The sequence below is a fragment of the Polistes fuscatus genome, unplaced genomic scaffold (assembly GCF_010416935.1).
Source record: "Polistes fuscatus isolate 324 unplaced genomic scaffold, CU_Pfus_HIC Scaffold10, whole genome shotgun sequence".
In the NCBI taxonomy this organism is placed as follows: domain Eukaryota; kingdom Metazoa; phylum Arthropoda; class Insecta; order Hymenoptera; family Vespidae; genus Polistes; species Polistes fuscatus.
This window is the reverse complement of record NW_025112998.1, coordinates 2,643,402-2,668,527: the sequence shown is the minus strand read 5'-3', so window position 1 is coordinate 2,668,527 and position 25,126 is coordinate 2,643,402. Positions and strand designations below refer to the sequence as shown.

Genomic DNA, 25,126 nt, shown 5'->3' with positions numbered 1-25,126 from the left:
AAATCGATGCAATATTATCAAGTATAATTATCGAGGTAACTGAATATGTTTAGAGGGCATGAATACAGCTTCAAGGAAAATTAATACGATACCCTACGATAACATTTCTAACGATATCATATCCCACGAATCTAACATGAATTTATCGAGTGATGAGAATTGTCAAAGATTTTCAAAGAAATTTGATTACGACCAACAATAAATAATTCATTTTCAATACAACTCGATCAAATTCATGTACGCGCAAATACATACGCATAAAATGTAATTTTTTCGAATTTCGTTGCTCTGTTTTTCTTTTTTCTTTTTTACCAATGTATTTTTCTTTTACATTTTTCCTCTCTCTCTCCCCCTCTCTCTCTCTCTCTCTCTCTCTCTCTTCCTCTCTTAACGAACAATAATAATTGAATTACGAAAAAACGAGAATGTAAAAAACACTGGTCACGCTCGCCACAAACCATTGGTCGAACTTTTCAATTTCACCAAATTCAAGCACCCACATACAAATACGTACATACGTACGTACATATATATATACATACATAGAGATGCATATATATATTCCAGACCATAGCAAACCGTTTCTTTCTTTATTCACTTTCTTCGTGGTTTATGTTTCTTACGTGTTCAAGTTCGTATTCTGACTTATCGGAACGATTCCGGAATCCGTATTTTCCGCGTCTTCGGACGACGAATCTCTATTTCGAAAACGGGAAAGAAATCAAGAAAAAGAAAAAAACACACAAGCAAACGGAAGAATTCGAAGGGAGGAAAGCAAGTAAATAGGGATGAGCGAGCGCAGGGAAAAATGAGGAAATAAAGAATTGAGAAAAGAAGTAAAAAGACAAAAAAGGAGTACAGAAGAGGGAGGAGGAGAGAGAAAGAGAGAAAGATATAGAAGGACGCAAAGTAAAATGACAAAGACAGCAACAACCCACCCCCTCCCCGAATTTTGCTCTTTTTCTCCGAACACGAATTCGTAACTTTCTAGGGAAAACAATTTCACTTGATACGAAAGGGAGAATAATAGAAAGAAAGAAAGAAAGGAAGAGAGAGAAAGATAGAAATAGAGAAAGGAAAGATGAATGCAAAAAACGAGAAATAAAGGAAGAAACAATAAGGAAGAAAAGGAGAACGGTGGACCGGTGCCACCAATAGGAGAATCCAATTTGGATTATCGAAAATTCATGGAAGCACTCCGTATTTGCGTGTCCAGCGAAAGACACGGGATAGGAGAGAAGAGAACGAGAACAGATAAAAAGGTTGGGGAGGGTTGAAGAAGAAAAAGGGTGTTGAAATGGGGAAGAAAGGAACGTCATGGGGTGTAGGTAGCTACGATTGCACCAGTTCTTTTTGACACACGGAAATATACCGGAGATAATATAAAACGTTACTTTCATGAATATGTGGACTCTCTTTTACCCTCCCTCTCCCATATCTCCCACCCTCTATCCCATCACTAGCACCACCACCACCACCACCATTCTTTCTCTCTCCCACTCTCTTCGTCGGTCTCTTTCTTTTTTTTCTTTTTCTTTTCAAGTAGATCATTTCTCCAAGCCGTGCACTACCCACGTACTTCTCATTCTTTTCCTTGTCATTCTCCACCCCTCACATTCACCCCACCTCCCTACTCTTCTGTCTTTGAACGTACCGTTTTACTAACTCCAAATATAGCTATCTTACGACGAGACTCGCACTAAAATATTAATCATACATAAGTCGGACATATCTATCTTTCCTTTCCAAGTTAAAATTAATTGATCTGACTTTTAGATCTACGAACTTTCATTTACGACGAATAGTTATTACGCTATTAATTTACTTGATTATGCTAAATACTAAGACACTAATAAATAAGCGTTATTTCCTTTATCTTATGAAAACTTTAACCACTTGTATAAAAAGTTAACAACTAATATTAAAAAATATATTAATTTGGATATAACTAACAAAATCCTGACAAAGCCCTGATGAAACCATGGGATTATGGGTAGGACAAGAGCTTAAGGATATGATTTTTCTCGGTTGTTGGGGGTGGAAAAAGAATCATGACTCGCGTGAACAGGGGTACTTCTCTAAAGTAGACTTTTCTTTACCGTGATCGCAACCCTGACGCAACCCTAAATCTTGCGCAATCTTGACGTAAATTTTATTAGAAAGAAAGTATCTGTACGTTTATCAAATTTTGAACAATCTATTTTTTCATATTCAAGATAATTAACATAGACATAAAATTGTCCAATAAGTCAATGCAAATTTATTTTTAAATAAATAAACACCATAAAGTTTTACATTACGATGTATTAAACAATCTAATAAAAATATCCTTTTATTTGAATTTTGATATTTTCCAATCGTTATCGTACAATAAGTTACACGTTATTTTGTACCTGAATTTATTTTTCTTAACTTTTTCTTACTTTTAATAATTTACCGAAGAACATTAAAACATTTTACAAAAGGATATAGGTTGGTAATCAGTTACAAAAAAAAAAAAACGTGATAAGATTTCTCGAAGGTTTTTCTATTAAGACGACAGCGATCAATCTTAGAAAAGAAATTAACGTCGAGATTTTCGAGATACTCGAATGAATCCAGCGGAATAGAAGACGGACTGACGCATCTTTGTTGCATCATTGGCTCATATTTCTCTCCATCTCTCTCGATCTTCTTTCGCGCCAAGACACGTACCTACAACATCCCGTTTTTTTTTTATTTTCCCTGCTTTCTTTTTGGTCTGAGGTGCGTGTCGGAGTTCCGACACGATTCCTCTGCTGGAAAGCTAGAAAGAAAAGATGAAAACAGAAGAAGAAGAAGAAGAAGAAGTTGGAAAAAGAAAAAGAAAAAAAAGAAGAAAAAGAATCGATGCGAGTGACTCCTAGAGAAAGTTTTTACGCCTCACGACGTTTCCCCTTTTCTTCCTCCCACTGTTTCTCCCTTTTTCTTCAAGCCTCTTTTTTCTTATTCTTTCCGTAAACCCAAAGGAGAAAAAGAGTCGGGCAAAAATATTTTTCCTCGTAGCTCGTTGACACACGCTGGCGAACTACTGGCTTGCGAAGAAGCACGTACAAGAAAAACAAAGTGCCACTACGAGTGTCATGCTCGCGAAACCCATCTTACTTTCTGCGGCATTTCCGATTGGTTCTCCCGGTGGTGTCGTAGTTCAAAAAGAACGAAAAAGAAAGAGAGAAGAAAGGAAAGAAAGGAAAGTAAGAAATTAACTATTTTTTTTTTTTAAATTATATTCCATTCGATCAATTTCCTGTTCTTAATGTTTTAAGACAACATTCTGCTATCTTCATACTTCCTATGTTATTCTAATGTTTATTAATAATTCACGAATTGCATGTTTCAGCAGTTATCTACCTAGGTAACTCACATGACTACTGCCCTGTGGATTATCATTACGGTTTCCCCATAGTCGAATGATCAGTGAAACGTAAAACAGAGTTGTTGTTACTCCCGCGGTTATTATTCTTGTTTCAAGCTGATTGTGAAAGCAGACCGACTGGATAATAAAACATAATCCGTTTCGAGCTGGTAGACGTGTATTGACAGAAAACTGCGTGTCTGTCAGTAATACACAAATAGCATAAAATAACATAAAAAATATATATAATATTTGTACTGGCTGTACCACGGAAGCAGGATAAGCTTAAATTATATCCTATTTTGTAATCTGATTGGAAATTTTTGTATCTCATAGAACATAATTCATAAAAAGTTGTATTTTGATCAGCTGTAATAATCCTATATTTAGTTGGGTGATCAGAAATTTTCGATATCTAGTAAAACATGAATCAATTTTGTTTCCAATTTTTCACTCACTATCAGTATATCTTTTCCTATTTTCTCTCTTTTTTTTTTTTTTTATAGATAAACCGACAGATTATTTACACCTACCTTTTAGTGGCTATCGATTCTACAAGTATCATAACAAATATTTTTTAGTTTTTAATCCGAATTGAAAAAAGATTTCCATAAAAATAATTCTACTCGAAAATTTTGTCCGATCTTATTACCCAGAAATAAATATTGTACACCTATCGAAATTATTATAAACATATTAATACTAAAATATAACAATTTTAAAAAATAAACCGAATAATAGACGCGCAAGTAGAAAAGACACGTATTCTGTAAAAGAAAAGTCTTTAACGTGAAAAATTTTGTCCTAAAACCCGACGCGTTTGAATGAAATTACCCAATAGTGTATGGGAGACCATACCCTATTCGCTTTTTCGATTTCTAGTTCGACAAGCGTGCCACGCACAGAATGAAAATTGAAAAGCCATCGTTTTCTATTTATAATCGTGTCGCGTGTTCGCTCATGCGTGCGTATGCGCGCGCGCGCGCGCATATAAACGTGCATACGTATTAGGGTAGGATAGAGAGGGTGGAAAAATTCGAATCGTTGTAACGACGACGATGGAGAGTAGTAGAAAATTTTCCCTCGATTGTAGTAAAATAAATCAAGTAGAGACTGGTTGAGCCGACGCGCGACCTACGTCGATTGTAAAACATGTCGGCCGTGACGCACCTCTCTCAATGTGAAATGTGAAATACGTAACGCGTTTTTATCGATTTTCAACCCTGAAATGATTTTATATCCTGACTAGGCACGATTGATCGATGGGATTAACGATCGGTCGTTAGAGAAAGAGAAAGAGAGAGAGAGGGAAAGAGAAAGATCGGTACAATCATGCTTGCTTTCATATCTCTTCGAAATTAAAAGCGTAAATTGTTGTCGTCATCGTACTCGCAAGAATGGCCTATACAAATGTCAAGCAAATAGATTACATATGCACTACCACCCGTTTATGCACTGTTCCTATGTTCCATTCATCCGGATGTACTAAATTTAACGTTGAGTTTCAATGAAACTCATATTTAAACTCGGTCAATCAAATCTAATGTCTCAGATTGAAAATACGATCAACATTTCAAACTGACGTATTAACTGAACTTCATTTCATTCTAATACGTTTAAAAGAACGATTACTTTATTAAAAATCTAATTAAAAAATTTAATCTGATTCGTTATTGTGATCTTCACAAGACCTATGTCCAATGTGTGATGGTAATTATGAAATCAAATTAATTGCAAGTCTAGTTTATTTAGTTTATTAAACAAATTTAGTTTAAGATTTATTTTATATATATATTTTTTTCTTGAATATTTTATATTAATTTTATAGAGAATATAATTTAAAAAAAGGTGCATTTTCACAAATATTCAAAGCTACATTTGTTATAGAATTACAAATAACAATCTATATGTCATATTTAGTTTTTATGTGTGCCTTCAGAAATGCCTTTATACATATATATTTTTAAAAGTAACCATTATTATATTAGGAACTCAAATAAAAGAAAATTAAAACTAGTAGATGATAAATCCAACGATGATCACCTGTAACAAAAAGAAAAATATATTAATCATACAATCAAATGATACAATAGCCTGATATATAAATCGTCCAATTCACAGATGCACTTTTCAATTGTGAATTCCTTATTTATTTTTATCAAATCTCTATTTACCGTTGGAATAAAATTAAATTTAAAAGCGTGATTTTAAAATATAAAATGTAATAATAAAGAAATAGGAAAAGTCAAAATATTAAGTTACTAACAAAAATAATATCTATTAATTATTATAAAATACTTTTAAACTACGTTATAAATATATAAAAATAAATTGCAAATTTTAAAAAAACAATAGCAGTGAAAAATCATATTTACGAGACAAGAAAAAAGAAATTACTATAATATTTACCGAACGTTAATTAAGCTTCAAAATTTAATAATACGGAAATTGTATTATTTTTGACTCTAACTAATTAAAAACTGATGCATCTTATTGACGATTAAGACACGAATTTGGTGTCCCAAGGAGATGGAATGGTCCATCATCTCCAACTACAACTATAAATTATTGACGAGCAAGAAAGTAATATAATAAAATATAAAATATGACTAGAGGGCTATTCTCGAAAAGTTCGAACTTGGTGTTGAACCTTTGAAAATAACTCAATAGTCTATGTAGTTGCCCTCTTCAGCCACAATTAAGTGGGGGCCTCTTCGGCATTAGCCTCTTCGGCATTTAGCCTCTTCTTTCTTCATTCCCTGAAAACTGCATTGGACATTTTCTACGTGCGAGCAAGATAAAATCTTTCATACTACTTTTGCAAATTAACTTGTATTTTTTATGATTTTAATTCTCAATCAATAAAAAATTATTTACATTCTCCGTTCATTATTAAAGCTCGTGAATCATCAATGAACCAAGAGTTCATTGATATATACACGAGCACAATTAAACGAATGTCCAAGCAGATAATTATCGATGACCTAATAACACATCGCACTTTTAATGTCAAAAAATACAATAGAATTGAAATAAATAATGCAATAAATGTTATGCATTTTCTTGCAATATTTTCATTTCATTCATTCGTTATATTGAATTATATCAAATATTTCTAATTGAGAGAATCGCGATTGTGCGAAGTGCTAATATTATAATACTTAAAACTAAGTATCACATGGATCAAAGTATTTGCGAATTTGTTCGACTCTATCTCGTTCGAGATAGAATCGAAATAGAAATGAATCTTTCAAATCGTTGCAAATTCCTTTGAATCTCATGATACATAATAAAAATTACAGAAGAGTTACAAAATAAATTTACAAAGTAAGCATAATGGAATGAATAAAAAAAAAAAATTTTTTTAACAAATCTGTATAAACCAGGAGGCGGAATTTCCACTCCGGAGTGGAAGCAAGCCTAGTGCCCATCCTGGATCCTACCTACTTAAAATTAAAGTTTTCACATTCGCTCAGAGAAATATGCTACCTGCCTGCCAATTACCCGTATTTAAAAAGTGCAAACATACATGCATACCCACCCACTCACTCCACGATTCTCTCACATACCACCAGGGTGCAAAAGCCTAAACTAGAGAGCATGCCCCGGGGCACCTCCGACACCCTAGTTCAAACGCGTGTTTTCTAAACTTATGGGAGTACGTACCAATGCTGTAATCGACTGCCAAGGCTAATGATTATTGCATAAAAGACTAAGACAAAAATACTGGTACATACTAGTATATATGCATACTAGTAATATACAAGTATATCAAAGTTTCCACAAATAAATGCGGTAACTCTACTATTCAAAACGATTTTATATATTACAAAAAAAAGTAGAAAAATTTAATATAAATAGAAAAATACAACCATATGTATTTTTCATATCACACCTAACTCTAGGTGTGCTATACTAAGTAGTATTCTAAGTGATAAATAATGCATTAATTAAAAATTATCACGAAACGATGTACAGTACACACTACCTAATACGCACATACAGGTGTAAAGTACATCGTGCAATCACTAGCACAATGACAGCCGCCAATAGAGGAAAAACTTAAAACTAAACCTATACTAATTGTTTCTCACCTATACGAGTAGCACCTGGGCACAGGCATAGATGAGAACGCAGAAAGTATAGGGGGGAGAAACGGGAGATTAGTATATTAGAAGCTGAAAATCCTGATCTAAAAAATATGATTAAAAACACATATATACATAAGACATAAATACATTTTTATAGAAATTTATCTAAGCGGCTAAGGACTCTACAATTTATTTGATAAATATTAATTTTTAAAATCTTTTAATATCTTTTAATATATTTTAATATATTTAAAAACCTCGGACGACTCCTTTCATTAAGTTGGCTGTTCTAATAAAAGAACTGGGCTTTGAGCCACCACTTAACTGCTAGAATCTATCCGTCACGAATGAGTTTGTTTTCTTGCTCATTTATTTATAATATCGAAACATCGATATATCAAAATTAATCGCGATTAGATAAACTAAGTACGAAGCAATGCATGTAAGACATTTATTACATGCTATTCTGGACAAAAACGATTAATTAATGCTCGGTTTCACCACTACTAACCACGAAAAAAACACGTAATAAAAAAGAAAGTGCATTAATTAATTGCACTATTAATTAAATGAATTTAACCGGTGAGACAAGAAAACCTATCCTGAACTAATATCATAAAATATACAATACAACATACATTACAACATACAATTTTCATGAGTAACTCCTAAAAAGAAATTACTCATGTGCTCGTCAATAATTTTTATAAATAATTACAACCAGTAACTCGTACCGATTAGGACCTTTCATCCTCGGCATGATTGAGCACCGGAGGGACTTTAAATTTTTTGACTCACTGCGTAAGAAGTTCTACGATGGCTCCAAAACACTCCTACTTCGCAGCAAGTGTTGTAGTCTCATCATCGAAGAATGCCTCAATATGGAATAGGAGAAGATGCATCGAAGATCCATCGAAGATCCACCGAAGATCCATCGATGATCCATCGAAGAATTCATCCCACATCTTTGATAAGGTAGAAAGTCCGTCGTCATATCTGTAAAATAAAATAGAACAAAACGATAAGTTATATGTAATATGATCCAAACTTATAGCAAACAAAAACGAATAAAATGTTAATAAAAATAGATACTTACAATGCATTCCAATGGGATGAAGTTCAATTGCACCATGGCGATGCACCTCGCGTGAATCTAATAACACGTTAATAACGAAAATAAGAAACTATAGATGAGTTTCTTATCGCGAAACCGAAATTTTATTATACGGCGAACAACACTGATTCTAATTCGCGTATGATTTTAATTTATTATGCGCCCGATCACTGATTCTACAACTGCTTCCAAAGACTGCTTTGCACACAGTCAATGCAAGTAAAAAAAATCTTCATTGATGCACTGACTCTAATACGCGAACAGTCTGTGCGACTGTTTAAAATAAAAATACAACTTTACTCGACAAAGTCTAATGCAATTACTGCTTTGGTCGCAGTCAATTTAATATAAAAAAATTCTAATGCAATCGCGTAACACGAGCGAATTGAAATGAACGAACGAACGTGCTTCTAATCCGTGATTTTAATTATCTATTTAAACGATAAAACACTCCCGAATATTGCTTCGCGCACGATTGCAATCTGAAACAGAAATAAAAAAAAATACTATTAATATCATTACTATTACTGAAAACAATTAAAATGTTTGTTGAATTATTAAATACAAAAAATATACTCACTTTGTATCTCCATCGATGAATGCACGATGGGTCTCCTACCCTTAGGGTGACGATGACAATGCACTAACACTGATTCTACAACTGCATTACATGCAGTTAATTCAATTAACACTAGATTAATGGACTAACAATAAACCAATTTGACTCATATCAAATTTCTTTGCTACATATGCTACATATATATAAAATTTTAATATTATTTTTTTAAAATAAACGTTGATTTTTAATACCATAATGAAATATATGTAAATATTAATTCCTCCCCTCTACCTATTTCTTCATGCAAACAATTTTTGTAAGTTTTTAAAAAATAGTAAACGAAACAATAATGAAAAAATCTAGTGTTAAACGAATTTCCAAATTAATTTAATTAATAAATTGTAACACTATTCCAACGATGATCTGAAACAAAAATAAAAACAAGATTATATAGACCATTGATATAAAAACATTATTATAATTATTGAGAAAATGTTTTATATAAAAATTGACTTACGTTTATCCTTCAGTGATGAATGCATGATGGGTCTCCTACCCTTAGGATGACGATGGGCACACGTTTAAACCAAATAAAAGAAACTTACGGTGTTTCTTTACCGACAAACGAAACTTTTACACACGGCGAACAACACTGATTCTACTTTCCGATTCTTTTATATTTTATTTTATCGATGCAACACACGAGTACAAGTCATTGCCTACGCGCTCGATTGCAATGATGTTCTGAAACAGAAAAAGAAAAAGAACAATTAATGTCATCGTCGTAATAAAAAACCATTGAAGTTATTATAGAAATTTTGATAGAAAAATATACTTACTTTTAGTCTTCATTGATGAATGCAGGATGGGTATCCTACCCTTAGGATGACGATGAATAAAATAAAATTAAATAAAACTCTGAAAAGCTGAAACATACTAAAAATTATATTACATACAATTAAATATTACAATATATTTCCTGGAATCATTCCTGAAGGCATGGCACACATTAAAAGACATATATATATATATACATATATATATTCTATATAAAAGTATTCTAAAATAAAGAATCAATGTTAGATATAAAAAGTTGTCTAATCAGCAGTTGTCGAATGTTGTAATTAGATAACGTTAGAAAGAAAATCAATAAATAGTTTAACACGTCACGTTCGTTAGATCTTTACTCGTTGAAGGACGGAAGGGGAATGGAGATCTCTCTGCGTATATCTCGTAGAAGTGTCGAATGCTCGGTGCTCGGCTGTTTACGTTTTCTTTTCGACTGTCTTTCTTCTGTTTTCACCTCGAGAAATTCCTACAAATATACATACACATTCATAATTGTCTGTAGGTGAATGTTTTGTTTTCTTTCTCTCTCTCTCTCTCTTTCTCACTCTCGTTCTTACTCTTTCTATACATTTCTATATGGGTTAAAAAAAGAAGAACGCTTACCTCGATGAATATGTAGATAAAAAAGAATAAACACAATTGTTTGACTGAGTATATGTATTTCTGCTGGACTCTTCCAATGCTTGGAGAACTAAAAAAGAAAAAGAAAATAAAATTACATTAGTACGATATAAAGAAAATCAAATATATGAGTGTATGTGTACGAGCAACCTATACTTATGTATATATGCCTGTATGTGTGTGTATGTGACAGGAATCGAATTTAATACGAAATACGATCTTTGAATACATAATTATGAAAAATAATTAATTAGAGCATCATTAGAGATGGTAGTAAGTATCGATACCATGAAAAAAGCTAGAAATTAGAAGAAATATTGTTAAGTAACATTGGTGAGATTTGGCGGGATATCGAGATATATCGATGTTATATTCTCATAGATTTCTTACGAACTTTTTAATATTTCGTTTTGAAAACACTCACGTATGAAAATCTTGTGTGTAGCTATCGTTTGATATGTAATAGGAAGGTGTAAAATACTTTTCAATTACCTGAATTAAAAGGGATAACGCAGTATGCTGGAACATATACACTTGACAGGATTCCAATATGATGGCAGTGACGTATTACGAAGGGGGTCCACCCGCAAGGAAACATACATCTGATGGCATCATGGCTGCTTGATATTTTTTAATTTTTTCCATCTATTATAGAAAAATATCGAATAGTCAAAAATAGGATATAGGAACATAACAATTATCGAAATATATACTTTATTAAGCCAAACAATAAAAATTGATCATTATAAGTCGATATCTATAGAAATGATGCCGTAAAATAAGATATATATATAATTGCCTAGAAAAATGCAACCAATGTACATGGAATTTTTTTCTACGCAAATACTTTTTATCCTCGACATTATCGTAATCTTTCGATTATATCATTTGGAAGTCATTTGCTAGAAGAATCTATTAGTATATAGGAAGATTATTTATGTTAGAAAATATTTTTTAATTACCTGAGATTAACGGGACGACATAGTATCCGTGCGATCTCCAGCACCGACGCCGCGAAAAGAAAGAAGGAAACTCAGCAAAGAGCCCTGATTGGCTGATAATTATTTCGGCAAATTGGCTGATTGGCAGATAATTATACACACGTAAAGTGACCAATTAGAAATTCCCAATAACCATATAGAAATGATTTCACGCATACAAGCTTGCCCCGTCACACGTACGTAACTCGCCTTTCTTTATGACCACTCTAGTCAAGCTTGATATATAATTATTTATTAAATAAATAAAAAATTTATTCTATTTTACTATTTAAGGTACACGTATCTTGTTAATATTTAAAAAAATAACGAAAAGAATAAAGACAATATGCACTATAAACCTTATCACACCGCACAGAAGAACATACATAATTTATTTATTACATAAATTAAATATCAATTTTATTATCAATTATAATTATCTAATTATTAATCTTATTAATAATTATTCTTATCTAATTTATTTTTCTATTAGGTGTATACGTTCCTTGTTAATATTCAAAAAATAACGAGTAAGATAAAGACAATATACACTAAAAACTTAATCACATTGCAACGTTTTGATATAAACATTCCTTCAATTTTTATGTAATTGTTTAAACTAATATACATTTGTTTTAACGTCCGTGTACAATGATGACTTTGGATAATAAAATTTTATCCAAAAAATATCATATTAAAATTATTTTATATTCAAAGTATGTTAATAAGTATGTAATGTTTAAACCAGTACATATATGTTTAAACAATCTGAAATATAAGTAGAGTGGATTAGAATATTAAAATAATCGTTAATTAATCGATAGGAATGTCTATTGTTGTCTAAAAGATCGGAATATATGACGTATGTACCGTCCCCTTCGAAATCCACCGTTGAAAGGAGACGTTGTCCTCTATGAAAGTACTTTTATTAAATGTTGTTTATAAGACCTTTCAAACGATGCGCATGTATAAAGGGTGTCATACATCTAATACATAATCTTTAAGATTAAAACGTTATGATTTTCCTATTTATCATACCAAATACATGCAAATCTGAAAATCATAAGATTGTATTAGTAAAGTATCAAGCAAATTGAAAGAGTCTATATATGTATATGTATGATATTTGTATAAGATATCACTCTCTCTCTTTCCCCTTCTCATACTTTTTATATTAACATTCTTTATGTTATAAAAAAAAAGAGATAAACTTACCACAATAAATATCAAGATAGAAAAGTAAACACAATTATTATTTAGATAGAAAAGTAAACACAATTAGACTGACAATGAGTATGTGTACTCATGCTGTAATCTACCAATGTTTGGAAACCTAAAAAAAAGTAACATTGCATTGTTATAATATAAAGAAAATTAAATGTGAGTGTTGTGTATTCGTTTATCACATTCCTTGTTAATATTTAAACAATATAATTTAGTTTAAATATTAAACATTGTCACAGGTTATACACTGAAAACCGTACAGAAAAACACAATCGTATAGAAAAGAAACCTCGTTGCAGATATTTCTTAAAACAATTGATATCACATTGCACAGAAAAATATAATCGTATAGATAAGAAACCACGTTATAGAAATCTTTAAAACAAATGACATAAAGCAATATAGCCATCCTTAAAGAATTAAAATCAATTGAAACAAAACAATTGACATCTCTCATGCCAACTATGAAAGTATAAATTCTTATATTCTGTATTGATATGGAAAAATTCTTGTTATTGTATTTCTTTAAAGATGGTTACAGTGCCTTATATCAATTGTTTTAAAAATATCTGCGACGAGGTTTATTTTCTATACGAATGTGTTTTTTTCTGCGGTGTGATATAGTTTTTAGTGTATGTTGTCTTTATTCTCTTCGTTATTTGTTAACATACTTATATTTGATTTGTTTATATTATACCAATGCATTGTTACTTTTTACTTTTTTAGTTTTCTAAATATTGAGAGAATACAACATGATTACATATACCTAACCTTATATTTATCTTTTTTCTTTTATATCATAAAGAAGAGTAATATAAAAAGTATAAGAAGGGGAAAGAGAGAGAGAGAGAGAGTGACATTTCATACACAAATCATAAATATACATATTAAGACTCGTTCAGTTTACTTGATACTTTACTAATACAATCTTATGATTTGCAGATTTGCAAGTATTTGAAGATTTGGAAAAGCACAGCATCAATTAAGCTTTCTTATCATTTCATGTATAAAGTACATATATAAAAGAAGAACTTACAAGATTTTAAAAAGAATCCAGTAAATATGTTTTGATATTTGAACGAGCAAACACCTCAGCTTTCTTCTATCATAATGGTAAACTTTAATAATTCACATTTTACATTAGTATATTATTAATACATTGTTTCAATATATTACTTGTATAATTGTTTAGAGAAATGTACTTTCTTTTGTCAGTTACATATACGTTAATAAATGCGAGAAAAAGTAATTTAATTCTTAGACGTTACTCTGTTAGTTAGAATTCATTCAATATTTGCAATTGTATAACTGTAATTTATATTTAATAATTACATCTTTATAGTGTAGTTTTATTTTAAAAATTGTTTAAAAATTATATGGACACTAGCAGCGAATGCACTAATGCACTTTTCTTATGTTACAGCTAAATTTTACCCTGGAAGTCATCTCTATACAAGAGCATTAAAATAATTACGTAAAAATGATAAAAATGCTGAAATCATAACGTTACAATTTTAAATTTTATGTATTAGATGTATGACACCCTTTATACACATGCGTAACGTTCGGAAAGTCATATAAACAACTTTCAATAAAAGTAATTTACATAGAGGACAAAGGCCCAGTCTGAAGGGGAATTTCGAAGAAGACGGAGCTCCGAACATATATTACGAACTTTTTAACAACAATAGACACTTCTATCGATTAATTAACAATTATTTTAATATTTTAATGCACTCTCTTTATATTTCATATTATTTAGACACATATATGTACTAGTATAAGCATTACATACATATTAACATATTTTTGAATATTAAACAATTTTAATTTAATATTCTTTTAGATAAAAATTTCCCCCACCAAAGTTACCACAGCACGGAAACGTTTAAAAAAATGTACATTAGTTTAAACAATTATACAAAAAATAAAAGAATATTAAAATGAGAGCGTTATAATATTAAATTTTATTGATTAATTTTATTGATTTTCTTTTATATACATGCGCAATTTTCGGAAAGTCACATAAACAACTTTCACCAAAAAAACTTTAACAGAGGATAATGACTCAGATCAACGGTGGATTTCGAGGAGGAGGGATCACAGAAGTTATACTCCGATCTTTTAAAAAACAATAGACGCTTGCATCGATTAATTAACAATTATTTTAATATTTTAATACACTCTCTTTATATTTCAGACTATTTAGACACATATACGTACTAGTATAGGTATTACATACTTGTTAACATATTTTAAATATTAAATAATTTCGATCCGATATTTTATTAAATGAAAATTTTACCCCACCTCCTCGAAGTCATCACTGCGCAAGAACGTAACAACAAATGTACATTAATTTAAACAACTATACAAAAAATAAAAGAATATTAAAATGAGAGCGTTATAATATTAAATTTTATTGATTAATTTATTGATTTTCTTTTATACACATGCGCAATTTTCGGAAAGTCACATAAACAACTTTCACCAAAAAAACTTTAACAGGGGATAATTACTCAGATCAACGGTGAATTTCGAAGAGGACGGAGCTCCGAACATATATAACGAGTTTTTTAACAACAATAGACACTTCTATCGATTAATTAACAATTATTATAATGTACTAATGCACTCTCTTTATATTTCATATTATTTAGACACATATATGTACTAGTATAGGTATTACATACTTATTAACATATTTTAAATATTAAATAATTTCGATCCGATATTTTATTAGATGCAAATTTTACCCCACCTCCTCGAAGTCATCACTGCGCAGGAACGTTAAAACAAATATATATTAGTTAAACAATTATATAAAAATGTAAAAATGCTAAAATCATAACGTTACAATTTAAATTTTATGTATTAGATGTATGACACCCTTTATACACATGCGTAACGTTCGGAAAGTCATATAAACAACTTTCAATAAAAGTAATTTACATAGAGGACAAAGGCCCAGTCTGAAGGGGAATTTCGAAGAAGACGGAGCTCCGAACATATATTACGAACTTTTTAACAACAATAGACACTTCTATCGATAATTAACAATTATTTTAATATTTAAATGCACTCTCTTTATGTTTCAGATTTTTTAACTACATATCTACTGTTTTAAACATTACATACATATTAACGTACTTTCAATAGAAATCATTTTAATATATTTTTATTTTATGTTTCTTTATTTGACATTTTTAAACTTAATTTCGTTACTGAGCCAATACATAAACATAAAATTTACCGATTACTTATATTGTTTTTTAATCAATTTTTGGGTCTTCGGAAGCGGTTACCTCCTCGTGGTTAGACCCGGGCAATGGTATTTTACTTTCAGTATAATGTTTAACATGTTTTACATGCTAAACATTCCATTGCAAGTAAAATCCAGCTAAAGACCGCTTACCATAAACATTGTAATGATAATTAGTTTCTTTCATTTTCCTAATAATTATCATTTCATTGTTTTCCCTTTAATATTCCCTTCATATTACATTCCACATTATAATACTCGATTTATTTTATAGGAATACTAATCATGTGCATTCTTTCAGTCGTTTTTGACGTGCAGTGCGGTCGGTAAAGCACGTCCGGTCGCGTTGCGTTCGCGTCGTGGTCGCGATAAAAAACTTTTTATAGTTTTTTATTTTCGTTACCGTACTACCATCGTCATCCTAAGGGTAGGAGACCCATCGGGCATTCATCATGAAGATTAAAAGTAAGTATAATTTTTCTATCACACATTTTCTATGATAATTTCAATGTTTTATTACGACGAGATATTAATGTTCTTTTTCATTTTCTGTTTCAGAACATCATTGCAATCGAGCGCGTAGGCAATGAGGTACTCGAGTGTTTGCATCGTTAAAAAAAATCGGAAATTTTCGGGTAAAGAAACTCCGAAAGTTTCTTTTATTCGGTTTATACGTGTGCCATCGTCATCCTAAGGGTAGGAGACCCATCGGGCATTCATCACTGAAGATAAAAGGTAAATTAATTTTTCTATTAAATATTTCTTTAATAATTACTTATAATTTTTAAACGATAACAATGATTCTAATCGTTTTGTTTTTTCTTTTTCTTTTTCCAGAAGGCTAAGTGTTTATGTTAGTGTTTGAACTGCGTGCAATGCAGTTGTAAAAATTAGAATCAGTGTCGTGGTCGCGATAAGAAACACGTAAGTTTCTGATTTTCGTTGGAACCGTCTACGGCATCGTCATCTTAAGGGTAGGAGACCCATCGGGCATTCATCAATCAAGATAGAAGGTAAATTCATTTTTCTATTAAACATTTCTTTAATAATTACTTGTAATTTTTAAATGGTAACAATGATACTAATAGTTTTCTTATTTTCTCTCTTTCAGAAAGGTAAGCGAGTGTTGGTGTTTGATTTTTGAACTGCGCGCAATGCAGTTGCAAAAAATTAGAGTCAGTGTTTGTACGAATAATTAAAAAACAATTTTTATCGCGAAGTAGAGTCATGTTTTTCGAATAATTAATAAAATTTTTATCGCGAAGTAGATCATGTTTGTACGATAATTAAAATAAATTTTATCGCGAAGTAGAGTCATGTTTGTTCGAATAATTAAAATACAATTTTTATCGCGAAGTAGAGTCATGTTTGTTCGAATAATTAAAATAAAATTTTGATCGCGGAGTAGAGTCAGTGCATTCGGTCATCGTCACCCTAAGGGTAGGAGACCCATCGTGCATTCATCAATGAAGATTAAAGTAAGTATATTTTTCTATCAAACATTTTCTATGATAAATTTTCAATAGTTTTTATTACGACGATGATATTAATCGTTCTTTTCTTTTTCTGTTTCAGAACATCATTGCAATTCGTGCGCGAAGCAATGTACCGGGAGTGTTTGATCGTTTATAATTATAATTTAAAATCACGGATTAGAAGCACGTTCGCTCGTTAATAATAAATTCGGTCGCGTTTCGCGTTCGTGTTCGCGTTCGCGTTCGCGTTATTTTTGAGATTTATATATTCAATTAACTGCGAGCAATGCAGTTAATTGCATTAGAGTTTGTTCGTATAAAATTATAGTTTTTTAATTTTAAAACAGTCGTACAGACTGTTCGCGAAGTAGAGTCAGTGAAGTGCATCAGTGAAGTGACCGCCTATCGGGAGTGAAATTTTTGTGTTTGCATTGACTGCGTGCAATGCAGTCTTTGAATTAGATTGTAGAATCAGTGTTTGTACGAATAATTAAAGTAACATTTTAATCGCGAAGTAGAGTCAGTGACCGGGCGTAAATTAAATTCAAATCGTATCGCGTATGTAGATTCAGTGTTGTTCGCCGTATAAGAAAAATTTCGGTTTCGCGATAAGAAACTTTTTTATAGTTTCTTATATTCGTTTACCGCGATATTAGAGTCACGGGAGTGCGAGGAAAAGTGCATCGAATTCTCCGATGGATCTGTGGACGAGGGATGCAGCTGGACCATTTGCTACGAAGTAGGAGTGTTTTGGAGCCACCGCAGAACTTCTAATGCTAATTGTTCATATTGCATACATGCGTCATTTTATTTTAAAATGCCACATATATGTAATATAACATTTAGCAGGTCGTGAGTTAAAATTTAAAGTCCCTCCGGTGCTCAATCATGCCGAGGATGAAAGGTCCCAATCGGCACGAGTTACTGGTTGTAATTATTCCAAAAAATTATTGACGAGCACATGAGTGATTCCAAAAAAGGATTAGTCCTTTTTTGAAATTGCTCATGAAAATTGTATATTTTATTGTATGTTATATTATTAGTTCAGGATAGGTCTTCTTGTCTCATCGGTTAAATTCATTTAATTAACAGTGCAATTAATTAATGCACTTTTCTTTTTTATTACGTGTTTCGTTCGCGTTTAGTAGTGGTGAAATCGAGTATTAATTTACTCGATTTCGTCCAATAAAGCATGTAATAAATGTCTTACATGCATTGCTTCGTACTTAGTTTATTTAATCGCGATTTTATTTTTCGATATAATAAAAAATGAGCAAGAAGACAAACCCATTCGCGACGGATAGACTCTGGCTGTTATATGGTGGCTCAAAGCCCAGTTCTTTCATTAGAACAGCCATTTAACGAAAGAGTCGTCCGAGATTTTTATTATTTTTTTAAATTCTTAAAATCTTTTTAAAAGTCATTATAAATGACTTGTAGAGTCATAGCCCGCTTAGATTAATGAGAGAACATTTTTATATATTAATCAAATCTTAGATTAGGATTTTCAGCAATTAATTACTAATCCCCGTTTCTCCCCCCTATACTTTCTGCGTTCTCATTTATGCGTGTGCCCAGGTGTTACACGTATGGGTGAGAAACGGTTAGTATGGGTTTAGTTTTAAGTTTTTCTCCCCCCATTTGGCGTCTGTCATTGTGCTAGTGATTGCACGGTGTACATTGCACATGTGTGTGCGGTTAGGAATGTGCATTGTACATCGTTTCGCGATACGTAATACCGCGCTTATTATTTTTAAAGTTATTGAATAAAAATAACTTGTAGAGTCACGCGTACGATACGAAATTTTCTTTTTTAACAATCGTTTTGCATAGTAGAGTTACCGCATTTATTTGTGGAAACTATGATATACTCGTATATAACTAGTATGCATATATACTAGTTTATACTTGTATTTTTGCATTAGTCATTTATGCAGTAATCACTAGCCTTTACAGACGATTACAGCAATTGGTACGTACTCCCATAAATTTAGAAAACGCGTTTGAACTAGGGTGTCGGAGGTGCCCCGGGGCATGCTCTCTAGTTTAGGCTTTTGCACCCTGGTGGTATGTGTGAGAACCGTGGAGTGTGTGGGTGGGTATGCATGTGTATTTTTTTGAGAGAATGTGAAACTTTAATTATAAGTAGGTAGGACCCCGGAATGGCACGTGGCATACTTGCACTTTTCAGTGCGAGTCCCCACCTCCGGGTTTTATACGGAATTGTCACAAAATTATTTTTTTTATTCTATCATGCTTGACTTGTAAATCTTTTTTGTGACAATTCTGTAATATGCATTATGTATCATGATTCAAAGGGATTTGCAACCATTTAAGAAATTCATTTCTATTTCGATTCTATCTCGAACGAGATAGAGTCGAAATCAAATCCGCAAAACCTTTGATGAATTGATACTTAGTTTTAAGTATTATAACTAGCACTTCGCACTATCGCGATTTAGTCTTTGAAATGTTTCATATAATTCAATATAAAGAATAATTAAATAAAAATATTGCAAAGAAATGCATTGCATTTTTAGTATTATTTTTATTTCAATTCGATTATATTACTCGATAGTAAAGTGCGAAGTGTTATTAGGTCATCGATTAGCATAATTAACTGCTCGGACATTCGATTAAATGTGCTCGTGTAATATGTGCACAGTCGATGAACTTTTAAGTTCGTTGATTGTCCACGAGCTAGGATAGCTAACGGGAAACGCGAATGCATTTTGTAATAATTAATAAATAGAGTCACCCCCTTAACGAACATCGGAATTATTTGCATAAGATGTATGATGAAAGAAAATAAATGGAATTATTTCATATATATATTGTAATGTGAAATGTATTTCATTTATATTAGTGTTATAAGCAGTTGAGAGTAATTGGGTGAAAATGTCTTGAAGTCGTTTCTAAATTGTACGACCATAATTTGGCATATTATAACGGTTTGGTATTAGAATAGAATCGATACTTTACATAGTTAATAATATTCCTTTCGGCGATGAGATATCTCTCGACCAAAAGGTAATAATTATTTTCAATGTAAAAAGCTCAGGATGTTTTACTAATCACATTTTTTTTTCAGGGTTGTGTTAGGGTCGGTTAGGTTTTTTTTATATATAGAATCAGGGACGATTCTAATTCTATATCATTAATCGTTGTAATATGCCAAATTATGCGAATACTTTTTGGAACGATTGACGTTTTTGGTCAAAGATTCTTTTCATGCTCGCACGTAGGGAATGTCCGACAGTAGGCTTGAAGAAAGAAGAGGCTAAAAGCCGAAGAGGCCCCCACTTAATTGTGGCTCAAGAGGGCAACTACAGACTTAATGAGTTATTTTCAAATTCAACAGCATGGTTGAATTTTTGAGAATAGCTCGTTGGTCATTTGATATTTTTATTGTTTTATTTTTTTGTTTTGCTCGTCAATAATTTATAATGGTTATTAAGAATGGTAATAATTAAAATAGTTTTCTTTTGTTACAGGTGACCATCGTTGGATTTGCCATGCCACCCACCAAAGACCAAACATAATTTTCCTAAAATAAATCGAGTATTAGAAAATTTGATTTTATAAATGATATTTCATTTAAAAGATAGAAAATACTTTAAAATCATGATAGAGTACAATACCATTCCCGAATTCCCGCCCAATATCATATCATTTTCTAATTTCCTATTACACAATTTCCCCACTTTTCATTCTTCATTCTTCATTTCATTCGTAGAAACTAATTATCTTATAATGTTTTTTAATGTCTCTTTTATTGTTTTAGGTATTAAGATTTAATCAATTATTATATTATGTATTGAATTAATTTTATTTTATTTTGTTTCAGGATATGATTAATTCCAATCTATTTGTAAGTATTGGATTTTGATCTAGAAAAGGAATATGCTTTCGATGCATTCATTGGTTCTTCGCAAATCTAAACTAATCTTTCTGTTTTCTTTTTCAGGTTCGTTTCCAGTATTTTTTTTAATGGGTAGCGGGTAGATTCTTTCTTTCCGAAGAAAGGTCTACTTCAGGGATGCGACCCTGCCCACGCGAGCCTTGATTCTATCTTACTCCCAAAGATAGAATCATGTCCTTACCTAAAATTCCACCCACTCCAAACGATCCTATTTTTAATATTTTATTGGTAGGATGAATTATATGAAAGGGGGACCAGAAGTCGACTGAATTATGGTAAACGGTAGTATTTTAATATGTTTATTACTTTAATATTGCATCGCTCTCTCTCTTGAGAAAAATACTTGTTAATGCACTTTCATGGTTTTACAGATACCATGGATCAGTGCAAATTATACTGTAATTAATACTATAATTTAGATGGATTGGAAATTATTAAATATAAAATATTCGTAACTTTTAATCCCCGTATGTGTATTTATTGAAAATTATACTATAGGGTGTTACTTTTCAGTAAAATCACCGATGTTACTTTAATTCTATTTAGATGCATTCATCGTTCTTAATTTCGTTATTTGGTATTCCAACTTTTCTCTTCATTATCGATAATTAATATAAGATTTTTTGGATGTAACTTATAGGGTGGGGCCTAAGAATGAGGTTCTTTAAAAACCGTTTTCTGTTAGATCATTTTCTTTCATTTCAATTTTATTCGGATGTAAAAAGTTTCACTTTAAAAGGCCCACTTTTCCTCTTCTTCCCTACTCCTTTGTTTTTTTTGTTGCCGGTTACATAGGAGGAGGACCACACGAAGACCAGCCAAGGACCAGCCGAGGACCACACGAGGACTTAGTGATAATAAAATATAATATAAGATAATTATTAGTATAATTAAATGTATAATTTTAATTTATTTATTCTTTTCCCTGTAGCATCGTACGCGTGTGATAATTATTTTTAATGTATTTTCTTTGTCGTAGGTTCCATGAAACGACCCATAATTTCATACTTTTTTTATTATTTTACTTTATTTTATGTAGATTTAAAATTATTATCTATAAAATATACAAAAAAAATGTAATTTTTGTATGTGCATTTATTGAAATTAAATTGCAGTGTATTAATTTTCAATTAAAATCATCGATGTTTCTTAAATTCTTTTCAGATGCATTCCTCGTTTTATATTGATGCGACAAAAATCATTGTTAGTGCATTTCCATGTTTTTACAGGTACCATGGATCATTCATTGAATCATTGCAAATCTAAAATAATCTTATCTTTTTCTTTTTCAGGTTCGTTTCAAGGCCCACTTTTCTCCTTCTTCCCTACCCCTTTGTTTTTTTTTTGTTGCAGGTTCAATAGGAGGAGGACTAGATGAGGACCAGAGAAGGACCAGACGAAAACTTAATTATAGTTATGGATGGTATTAGGAAATTATTATTTTAATAATTAAATGCATAATTTTAATCTATTTATTCTTCTCCCCTTAGCATCGAAGGCCTGTAATAATTATTTTTAATGTATTTTTAATGTATTTTGAATGTATTTTATTTGTTCACAGGTTTCATGTTTTCTCGATTCTATTCATGTTTTACTCCTCGTTTATCATTTTTTTATTCAGTATTTAAACTTTTCTTTTTATTCTCCATAGTAATTGTAAGAATTTTCCGAATAAAACTCTTAGGGTGGGGCCTAAGAGTGGGGCTCATTAAAAAACGTTCTCGGGGTTTTCATTTTCTATGGTTTCGACTTAATTCGGATGGGGACATCTTCAGGATGCACATCCCGGGTCTTCAGAAGCGGTTACCTCCTCGTGGTTAGACCTGGGCAATGGTATTTTACTTTCAGTATAATGTTTAACATATTTTATATGTTAAACATTCCATTGCAAGTAAAATCTAGCCAAAGACCGCTTACCATAAACATTATAATTGTAATTAGTTTCTTTCGAATCCCTAATTAATATCATATCCTTATTCCTTTTTCTCCTTTGTTCCTTTTATCCATTTAATATACATAAACTAATTACTTTATAATGTTTCTTTAATAATTCTTACATTTTTATAGGTATTCCTTACCTTTAATTTCCCCCACCAATCATCATACCTTCCCTATTTCTTTCACTTTCTTTCTTTTCCTTTATATTAAGTATGTTCACGTGAATTAGCATGCATTCAAGTGAGTTTACTTAACTTTTGAGGTGGAACAACTTTTAGATTTGTTTTTTATTCGCGATTTGATATGCATAAAATATGCATTTAGCATGGGGACCGAAGCGACACTTAGTCGATTCGGTCGCTATCCGTTAGTCAGGCCTCACCGGTCCTGCCGTTGGCACGATGGTCGGTCGTCTTGTGAAGCCTAGGTCCCTCGTAATATATAATATTAAGATGCGTTGTTTTTTAATTCGCGATTTGATATGCATAAAGTATGCATTTAGCATAGGGACCGAAGCGACACGCGTTGGCGATTCGGTCACTATCCGTTAGTCAGGCCTCAACCGTCTGCTGTTAGAGTAATGGTCGATCGTTGCGTGAAGCCTAGGTTTCTCGTAAAAAAAATTAGAGTCAGTGGATTAGTCCGATCGGGGGGAAACCACTTAAAACAAAAATCGTGAAAAGTTCCACCTCAAAAGTTCTACTTTTCCCTATTCTATTCCTATTCCTTTTAATATTTTCTTTGCAGGATGAACTATGATGCCAAATTCCGTCCAAGAGGAGGAGGAAACGAGTCCAAAGAGGAGTAAGTTATGGTAAACGGTAGTAGAATATAATTATTTTTATAAGTAAATGAACTTTTTTAATTCGTTTATTGTTTCAGATAACCATTCCGTCCAAGAGAAGGGGAAACGAACCGTAGGAGGACTGAGTTATAGTAAATGGTAGTAGAAAATAATTATTTCTATAAGTCAATGAATGTTTTTAATCAGTTTATTGTTTCATATGACCATTCCGTCCAAGAGGAAGGGGAAGTGGATTAGAAGATGACCAGAAAAGGACAGAGTTATGGTAAATGGTAATATAATGCAATTATTTCTCAAAGTAAATGAAATATTTTAATCCATTTATTGTTTTTCTCGTAGCATTGTACATGTATGATAATTATTTTTAATGTAGTTTCTTTTTTTTACAGATGCCATGGATTAACCAAAAATTATATACATTTATTTTTATTATATTATAATTTAGGTAGATTGAAAATTATTAAATATAAAATATTCGTAAAACTTGTAATTTTCGTATGTGCATATATTGAAATTATACTAAAGTGTATTGTTTTTTAATAAAATCATTGATGTTACTTGAATTTTATTCATATGCACTCCTCGTTTTCACTTTCTTATTCAGTTTTCAAACTTTTCACTTCATTCTCGATAATAATTACAAGGATTTTCCGAATAAAACTCTTAGGGTGGGGCCTAAGAGTGGGGCTCATTAAAAAACGTTCTCAAAATTTTCATTTTCTATGGTTTCGACTTAATTCGGATGGGGACATCTTCAGGATGCACATCCCGGGTCTTCAGAAGCGGTTACCTCCTCGTGGTTAGACCTGGGCAATGGTATTTTACTTTCAGTATAATGTTTAACATATTTTATATGTTAAACATTCCATTGCAAGTAAAATCTAGCCAAAGACCGCTTACCATAAACATTATA

The 25,126-nt window shown here is 31.5% G+C and overlaps 1 long non-coding RNA gene across 2 annotated transcripts; it reads left to right on the top strand.

The window, feature by feature from the left end:
• Window positions 1-23,883: 23,883 nt before the first annotated feature.
• Window positions 23,884-24,478, top strand: LOC122525344. Of its 2 annotated transcripts, none has more exons than XR_006305762.1 (3): window positions 23,884-24,212; window positions 24,291-24,351; window positions 24,400-24,478. It is a non-coding gene; the product is annotated as an uncharacterized LOC122525344 (long non-coding RNA). The 2 variants fall into 2 exon arrangements; XR_006305763.1 differs by having other exon boundaries at window positions 23,884-24,222.
• Window positions 24,479-25,126: the final 648 nt, after the last annotated feature.